Consider the following 8,537-nt stretch of genomic DNA (forward strand, 5'->3'; position numbering starts at 1 on the left):
ATGAGGGCCATCATTTTCATTCTCTATTGGATAACTCATAGATGGATGTACCTATTGCAATATGGTGGGAACTGTAGGTGATGGAGTCTGGTTGGAGAAGTAGGAAATGGGCTATATGCCTTTGAAGGTATACCTTTTCTCCAGTCCCTTGCTGTGAATCATCCATGAGCTGGACATTTGTGTTCCACACTTCTTTGACACTATGCTATCTATATCACCACAGCCAGTGGCCCTGGCTGAGAACTCTGAAATTACAAGACAAATAGATCCTTCCCTCTTTGAGTTGCTCTGCTTGGGTGTTTTGACACGGCACTGGAAAGCTGACTAATAACTGTACCAAGAACTTTTATCTTTACCAATAAGGTAGCAGTGGCAGAACCTGGGTTGTTATAATCTCATCTTTCTTATTTACTCTGGACTCTAGGTGTTAATGAGTCACCTGGGCTGTGAACCACTGGCTCTCAGGAATCCACTTCTCCGGTGGTTTTCAACCTAGTTGTCCATAGGAATCACCTGGGGAGATCTGAGAACTCTAGATGCCCAGGCCGCAAGTGGATTCATTATGTCAGATTCTCTGGTGTTGGGGTCACAGCCCAACAGGCTTCCAGACCTTGTGACACAGTTGTGCTGTACAGTGTAGGTGGACCATTACTCCTCTAGGTCCAGTTTTCATCTCACCTCAAAGTTGGGATACACTAAGCTTTGATGCCTCTGCGAATCTGATCCCCAAAGGACTTTATTAATTGAAATATGGAAAAAGGTCATCTGATGGGCTAGTGCAGTTGGCTAGAACATGGAGCTAATAGAAAGTGGAATCCTCATAATCTTCTTTCTTGTCTTAATTTTTTTCAGTTCATGAAAAAAAAAACAGTTTACCCCCTTCTCACTGTTAGCTAAGGATTAAAATTACTCTGCTTAATTATAAATTGTGGGGCTCATTCAAATCATTGACATCCCACAAGGAAGTCTGAATCCTTATAAACCTTAAAAATCTTCCACACATAGGCTATGGTACGAGGTAAACAGGATTGTTAGATTAAACTGGAACTGAGGTCCTCAGATTCGCTCATAGCAAGTATACTATCTCCAGTGTCTCTCTCTTCCCAAAACTCTCATGTAAAGTTAGCCATCTGCCTGGACAGAACAAGGGGGCACACTGCATCTTTCCAGAAGGCCTAGCCACAAGCATTCGCTCCTACGGTCTTCAGCCCTGTGGCTCCACAGATGTTTTCCAGATGTTCACAGTGCCCTATGGCTGGATGCTGGGTGTGCCCAGGCTGGAGAATAATATGCTCTTGCCTTTACTATCAAAAGGAACTTGGCTTATTTTGCTCCTACTTTTCCTCCTTAGACCTCAGGAAAAATACTCAAGAGGGAAATGGTATTATTTCACTTTGAAGGCTGATCATGATGAAAACTTGGAAAAGCAAACAATTACGGGTAAGTACACAGGTCGTGAAGCTTAGGTGCTGCAAAGTACCTCTGGCTTAGTCATCTAAGATGAAACCCTTCTTCAGTCGTTAGCATCCTGCATGTAGCATGTTCTGGGGATTTATCTTAAAACAAGATATACATGTTGGAAGAAACCCAGAATCCTGGACATTTAAATCCACTAGGGATCAAAGACAAAATTGCCAGGAGACCAAAGCTTTCTTTATTAAGCTACATTATTCAGATTTGGGGACTATAAAAGATATAATTTGAAATGTCTTCCCAGAACTGCAGCATCAGCTTTTGATGAGAAAGTTAAGAATAGGTTTGTTTAAAGGGCTCATTAATGACGGCTCTGATGTTTGATTTCACACGTTTCAATGGTCAAATTTATAGTATATGATATCTGCCATTAAGTACCTCTATTGCAGAATACCATAAGAGAGAAAAGCTTGTATTTATGCTTGGTTGTTGTCCAATATCCTACTGTTGCTAGTTTATGTTGGGTCCTGGGAGTAAAGCTCTGTCCACACAGAGCTTAAGCGTATCAGAAAAGTCATCCACCATTGGTCAAATAAGTGACCTAGACTCTTATATGATTTGATTTCAGTCATTATAGGTACAGCAAGAGGAAATTACAGCATGCAAAGGAAGCCATTAACATGGGAAAGTGTCACTCTCTTCTCTTAGATTTATCTAACCCCCCAGTCTCATCTCCAACTCTGTAGCAGAACACCATTGCAGTCTTCTTTACCCTTGGTTTCTACCTCCTGAGGAACCCACCTCAGGATTTTTCCCTTTTAACCTCCTCGCTTACTTGTTGCTTTCCTTCAGCTCCCTACCTCATCAGGCACCACTTCTTAACCCAAGGACTGCTCCAGACAGAGCATCAGATAGGCTGATAGTAGATTCACACCTCTTCTTCGGCTCCCCCAGTTCTAATCCCACCAATCTCACCCCCAGCTCTGTCTCCCATTCCTTTCTGACCCCATCCCCCAAAGGATCACAAAGATCTTCTCTATAGAGAGATTTTAATTCAGAACATGGCTGCTCTGGCAAGAGATTACATCCAAAGACCTAGGTCTATGTGATCTGGCTGGAATAAAACAGTCCCCCCCCCATAAGTCAGGGTTTCTTTGTGTAGCTGCCCTTGAAGTCTTAGAGATCCACCTGTCTTTCCCTCCCAGGGTGCTGGGATTGCAGGTGTGAGCCATGAAGTCTGCCTGCAAACACGTCTTTAATCCTCTAGGAGACAGAGGTGAGCAGTTAAGAGTTTAAAGCCATTGTGGTATCAGGTAAAGAAAAGCTTAATTCCAGGAGTGTTGGTACACGCTTTTAATCTTAAACAATGAAAGTTTGTAGAAGGCAGCACCCATGTTTGATGTCTAATTGAGTATCAGAAAAGGTGACAAATCAGAGAAGATTTGACAGAATAGAATACAGAGGAGATGGGAAAGGGAAGCTACTAAGGGGCATACAGAGAGGAGAGGAGGCAGTTTTACCGGGACTATAATAGACAGTGAGAGACAGAGACAGAGACAGAGGCAGAGAGAGGAAGGGAGGAAGAGAGAGAAAGGAGAGAGAGAGAGAGAGAGAGAGAGAGAGAGAAAGACAGAGAAAGACACACACACACACACACACACACACAGACACACACACACACAGATAGAATGAAAAGGGGCCAGAAGATTAGAACAGATTGTTGGAGTTAGTTTGAGGCCAAGCAGAGACATTCAGGGGCTGAGAGAGAAGCCAGATTGTATAAGTCATCTGGGAGAGGAGACAGAACAGCTAAGTTGAACAAGCCAGCCCAGAGCTCAGAAAGAGTGAGTTTATTCCATGGTTAGTCTCAGAGGCTAAAAACATTTTCGGCCTGGGTTAGATTGTATGGAGGTAGAAGCTTCCAGGATTAGGCGTAGGTTAGCAGAGGGAGGCAGTAAGCCCCTGAGACAACCATTGAAACAGGCAAGTAAAAGTCCCCTGTATACTTCTCCTCCAAACTCCCTTCCCCAACGAATCCTATCACCCCCGCTTCCCACACCAGCAGGAATTCTCTGGGAACATGACAGCTAAGCAGGCCAGGTAAAACAGGTAACGGAAGGCCTTCACTACTCTCTCCTCTCCTCCCAACCCAATCCCCCAGTCTCATCATGTAGTATCTTGCAATAGAACACCTGCTGCAGCCTCCTTTGCCTCTCTGTCCACATGTCCTATGGATCACACAGGCCATCCCTTTCTGACTTCCCTTTTCCCATTTTTTGCTTTACCTCCCCCCACCCAACTCCAGCAGACACTCCTTGCTCACTCACAGTCCACTCTTGCCAGAGAAGCAGGGAAGGTGTCTCCTTTCCTTCTGTTCCTCAAGATCCAACAGCTTTGAGCTGACCCACAGAACTGCTGCAGACCCTCTGGAGTGACCTCCCTTTGCTATCTAAGGAGACTGTCGGGAGCCGCTCCCGCCATTACAAGATGGCGCCGGTTTCCTGCTTCCTGGTTCTTCTTGCCAAACGTTGTCTTGCGATGTACGCATGCGCCACTTTATGCTAATGTAGGTTTGGTTGTTCTCCCTATTGGAGAACACATGCTAATTGGGTTTTGTGTAGAGCACCAATCACAGACGAGCAAGTCACCCTGCTGGCTATTTAAGCAGAGCACGCACAGGGTTTGGGGTCCTTCTCCATCTACTTTCAAGAGCTTCGAAATAAAACTGCTGCTGGACAAATCCTCTGTTGCCGCGTCATCCTTATCGGCAAAGGCTGCGCGCGACAGAGACAAAAATAAAATAAACAGATCCTGGTTGAACACTCTGCTCTCCTCCTTCCTGCAAACTCCTTCAGACCTCTGGCCTATTCCCATTCCTAAGTGTCAGCTATCAATACCCAGAATAAAAGAAAAAAAATTTACCTGGCATTTTCAGTCCCACAACTATCAAGTGTGAAGAAAATTTCCTACTATAGAACACATAGCCATCACACTCAAAAAAAACAAAGAAAGGAAAGAGAAACCAGGGATCAAAATATCCACCTAACAGATCAAGTCATTTCAGCAACTAGACCTATAATCATCATAAGCCCAAATGCCTACATGAAAGAGTTAAAAAAAAATCAAAACAGCCAAGACACTGTTTTCACTTAGAGCCTGGCTATCTTATCCCAGCAGACCCTAAATTGTTCAACACAGCTGGCGCTCCAGAAAATGACATTAAACCCCCCCTATGAAGATGATGGAGGCCTCTAAAGAGGAAATAGCTAAATCCCTCAAAGAAAGCCAGGAAGACACAAACAAGCAATGTGAGAAAATGAATAAATCTCTTAAGGAAATCCAGAAAAATACGAACAGTAGAAGGGCATGAATAAAACAGTTAAAGACCTGAAAATGAAAATAGAATCAATAAAGAAAACCTGAACTGGAGGAACTTTGGAAATGAAAAATTAAGGAATTAGAAAAGAAACTACAGAGTCAAGCTTTACTAAGCAATGGAAGAGAGACTGTCAGGTGTTAAAGATATAGTAGAAGAAATAAACATATTAGTCAAAGAAAATGTTAGTATGATTATTCTATATTATATGTCTAATATCCACTTATGAGTGAGTATATACCATGTGTGTCCTTCTGCTTCTGGGATACCTCACTCACAATGATCTTTTCTGGTTCCCACCATTTGCCTGTAAATTTCTTTATTTCCTTGTTTTTAGTTGCTGAGAAGTATTCCATCGTGTAAATGTACCACAATTTCTGTACCCTTTCCTCAACTGAAAGACATCTGGGTTGTTTCCAGCTTCTAGCTATTACAAATAAAGCTGTGATGAACATGGTTGAGCAAATGTCCTTGTTGTTCACTTGAGCATCTTTTGGATATATGCCTAGGAGTGGTACAGCTGGATCTTGAGATAGCACTATTCCTAATTGTCTGAGAAAGTGCCAAATTGATTTCCTAAAGAAGCTAATCAAGGAGGAACCTGGGTAAGATGCTCAATCCTTATCCAGAAAGGCAAACGGGATGGACATCAGAAGAATGAGAAAACAGGGAATAGGACAGGCACCTACCACAAAGAGACTCTGAAAGACTACACTGCTTACCCTCTGTATCAAAACAGAGGCTGAAACTGATAGCCAAACTTTGGACAGAAGGGGGACATAGAAAGACCTGGTGGGGACAGGAGGTCCACAAGGAGAGAAAAAAAATATGGGCACAGGGGTCTTTTCTGAGACTGATACTCCAACCAAGGACCATTCATGGAGATAACCTAGAACTCCTGCACAGATGCAGCTCAGTGTCCAAGTGGGTTCACTAGTAATAGGAACAGAGACTGTCTCTGACATAAACTCAGTGGCCAGCTCTTTGATCACCTTCCCCTGAGGAGGGGGCAACCTTACCAGGGCACAGAGGAAGACAATGCAACCACTCCTGATGAGACCTGATAGACTAGGATCAGATGGAGGGGAAGGAAGATTTCCCCTATCAATGAACTTGGGAAGGGGCATGGGAGGAGCAGAGGGAGGGAGGGTGGGTTTGGGAGGGAATGAAGGAGGGGACTACAGCTGGGATACAAAGTGAATAAACTTTGTAATTAATAAAAAGTAAATAACTTAAAACATTTTAAAAATGTTAAATCTAAAAAATTCCTGATACAAAACATCCATGAAATCATCTGGACCACTATGAAAAGTCTAAATCTAAGAATAACAGGAATAGAGTACAAGACAAATCCCAGTTCAAAGGCAAAGGAAATGTTTATAACAAAATCAGAAGAAAACTTTTCTAACCTGAAGGAGGAGATGCCTATAAAGGTATAAGAAACATACAGAACACCAAAGAGACTGGACCAGAAAAGAAACTCTGCTTCACACATAATAATCAAAACACTAAATACAGAACAAAGAATATTAAAAGCTGTAAGAAAACCAGACCAAGTAACATATAAAGGCAGACCTGTTAGAATTACACCTGACTTCTCTCTAAAAGCTAGAAAGACCTAGACAGATATGCTACAGACTCTAAGAGACCGCAATTGCTAGCCCAGTCTACTATACCCAGTAAAAATTTCAATCACCATAGATGGAGAAAAGAAGCTGTTCTGTAATGAATCCAAATTTGAGCAATATCTGTCTTCAAACCCAGCCCTACAAAAGGTACTAGAAGAAAACCTCCTACCTAAGGAGGTTAACCACAGCCATGAAAACAAGGGCAATAAATAATTGCAGACCAGCAAAGTCAAAAGAAGAGACATACACACACACACTACCACCGCCATCACAATACTACTCCTAATGATGACGATAGGAATGAACAACCACTGGTCATTAATATCTCTCAATATCAGTGATTTCAATCCCCCCAGTTAGAAGATATGCACTAACAGAATGAACAAAACAAAACAAAACAGGATCCATTCTTCTACTATATCTAAGAAACAATCTCAACATCAAGAATAAACATTATCTCTGGATAAATGGTTGGAAATAGACTTTACAAGGAAATGGACCTAAGAAGCAAGCTGGTGTAGCCATTTTAATATCCAATAAAACAGGTTTCAAACCAAAACAAATCAAGAGATAGGTGAGGACACTATTTACTCATCAAAGGAAAAGTCCACGAAGAAGACATTTCAATTCTTAATATCTATGCCCCAAACACAAGGGCGCTCAAGTTTGTAAAAGAAATACTACTACAGCTTAAATCAAATATTGACTCTCACACATTGAGTGGGAGACTTCAGTTCCCACTCTCACCAATTGACAGGTCATCAGACAAAAACTGAACAGAGAAACACTAGAGCATTATAAACCTAACATTGCACCTAATATGTATCTACAGAACATTTAATCCAAGCAGAAAAGAACATACATTTTTTCTAAACCTTATGGAACATTCTCCAAAACTGATCATATACTCAGACACAAGGCAAGTCTTGACAGATACAAGAAAATTGATATAACTCCCCACATGCTGTCAGATATCTACCTAAGGCTATCAACAACACCAAGAGAAAGCTATAGTATCATGGAAACTGAACAGCTTGCTACTGAATAAAAGATGGATCAAGACAGAAATAAAGAAAAATTAAAGGTTCTTTACAATTCAATGAAAATGAATGCACCATACTCAAACTTAGGGGACACAATGAAAGTGGTTCTAAGATGCAAGTTCAGACAACCAAGTGCCTACATAAAACAAAACCAAACAAATCTGGGGAGATGTCACAATTTAGCAGTAAGCCTGAAAACTCTAGAATGAAAAGAAATAATCACACCCAAGAGGAATAGAGGGCAAGAAATAATCAAACACAGAGCCAAAATCAAGAACAAGAACAAAGAGAACAATATAAAGAATCAATGAAACAAAAAGTTGGTGTTTTGAGAAAATCAACAAGATAGACAAACCTTATCTAAACTAAATAAAAGTGGAGAAAGATTATCCAAATTAACAAAATCAGAAACAAAAGGGGACATAACAATTGACATTGAGGAAATCCAGAGAATCACAAGGACGTACTTTAAAAATCTGTACACCAAAAAATTGGGAGGAAAAAAAGAAGAAAAAGAAAATAGAATTTTTTTTTAAATAGGCACCACTTATCTAAGTTAAATCAAGATCAGGTAAGCAATTTAAATAGATAAAAGTTCCACTGAAATAGAAGCTGTCATTAAAAATCTCCCAACCAGGGCCAGATGGTTTTAGTGCAGAATTCTACCAGACTTTCAAAGAAGAGTTAACATCAATGCTGCTTAAATTGATTCACACAAGTTAGAATGCCCAATTCATTTGTAAGGCTGCAATCACCCCAATACTCACATAAACGCTCAAAAAAAAAAAAAGAAAATTACAGACCAATTTCCCTTATCAACATAGATGCAAAACAACTCAACAAAAATACCTGCAAACTGAATAAAAAACACATCAAAATAATCCACCATGATCAAGTAGGCTTTCTCTCAGAGATGCAGGGTTGATTCAATAACGCAATCTAAAAAAAAATCAATAAATGTAATACACCATATAAACAAAATGCAGGCAATAACCACATAATCATCTCATTAGATGCAGAAAAGACTTTTAACAAAATCCGACACCTCTTCATGATAGAAGTCCTGGAGAGACTAGG

The 8,537-nt window shown here is 40.8% G+C and overlaps 1 long non-coding RNA gene across 1 annotated transcript; it reads left to right on the plus strand.

Moving 5' to 3' along the window:
* Window positions 1-317: 317 nt before the first annotated feature.
* Window positions 318-4,153, plus strand: LOC132654763 (uncharacterized). The gene is made up of 2 exons (XR_009592479.1): window positions 318-1,440; window positions 3,719-4,153. It is a non-coding gene; the product is annotated as an uncharacterized LOC132654763 (long non-coding RNA).
* The last annotated feature ends 4,384 nt before the right edge of the window (window positions 4,154-8,537 follow it).

The sequence above is a fragment of the Meriones unguiculatus genome, chromosome 6, assembly GCF_030254825.1.
Source record: "Meriones unguiculatus strain TT.TT164.6M chromosome 6, Bangor_MerUng_6.1, whole genome shotgun sequence".
In the NCBI taxonomy this organism is placed as follows: Eukaryota; Metazoa; Chordata; class Mammalia; order Rodentia; family Muridae; genus Meriones; species Meriones unguiculatus.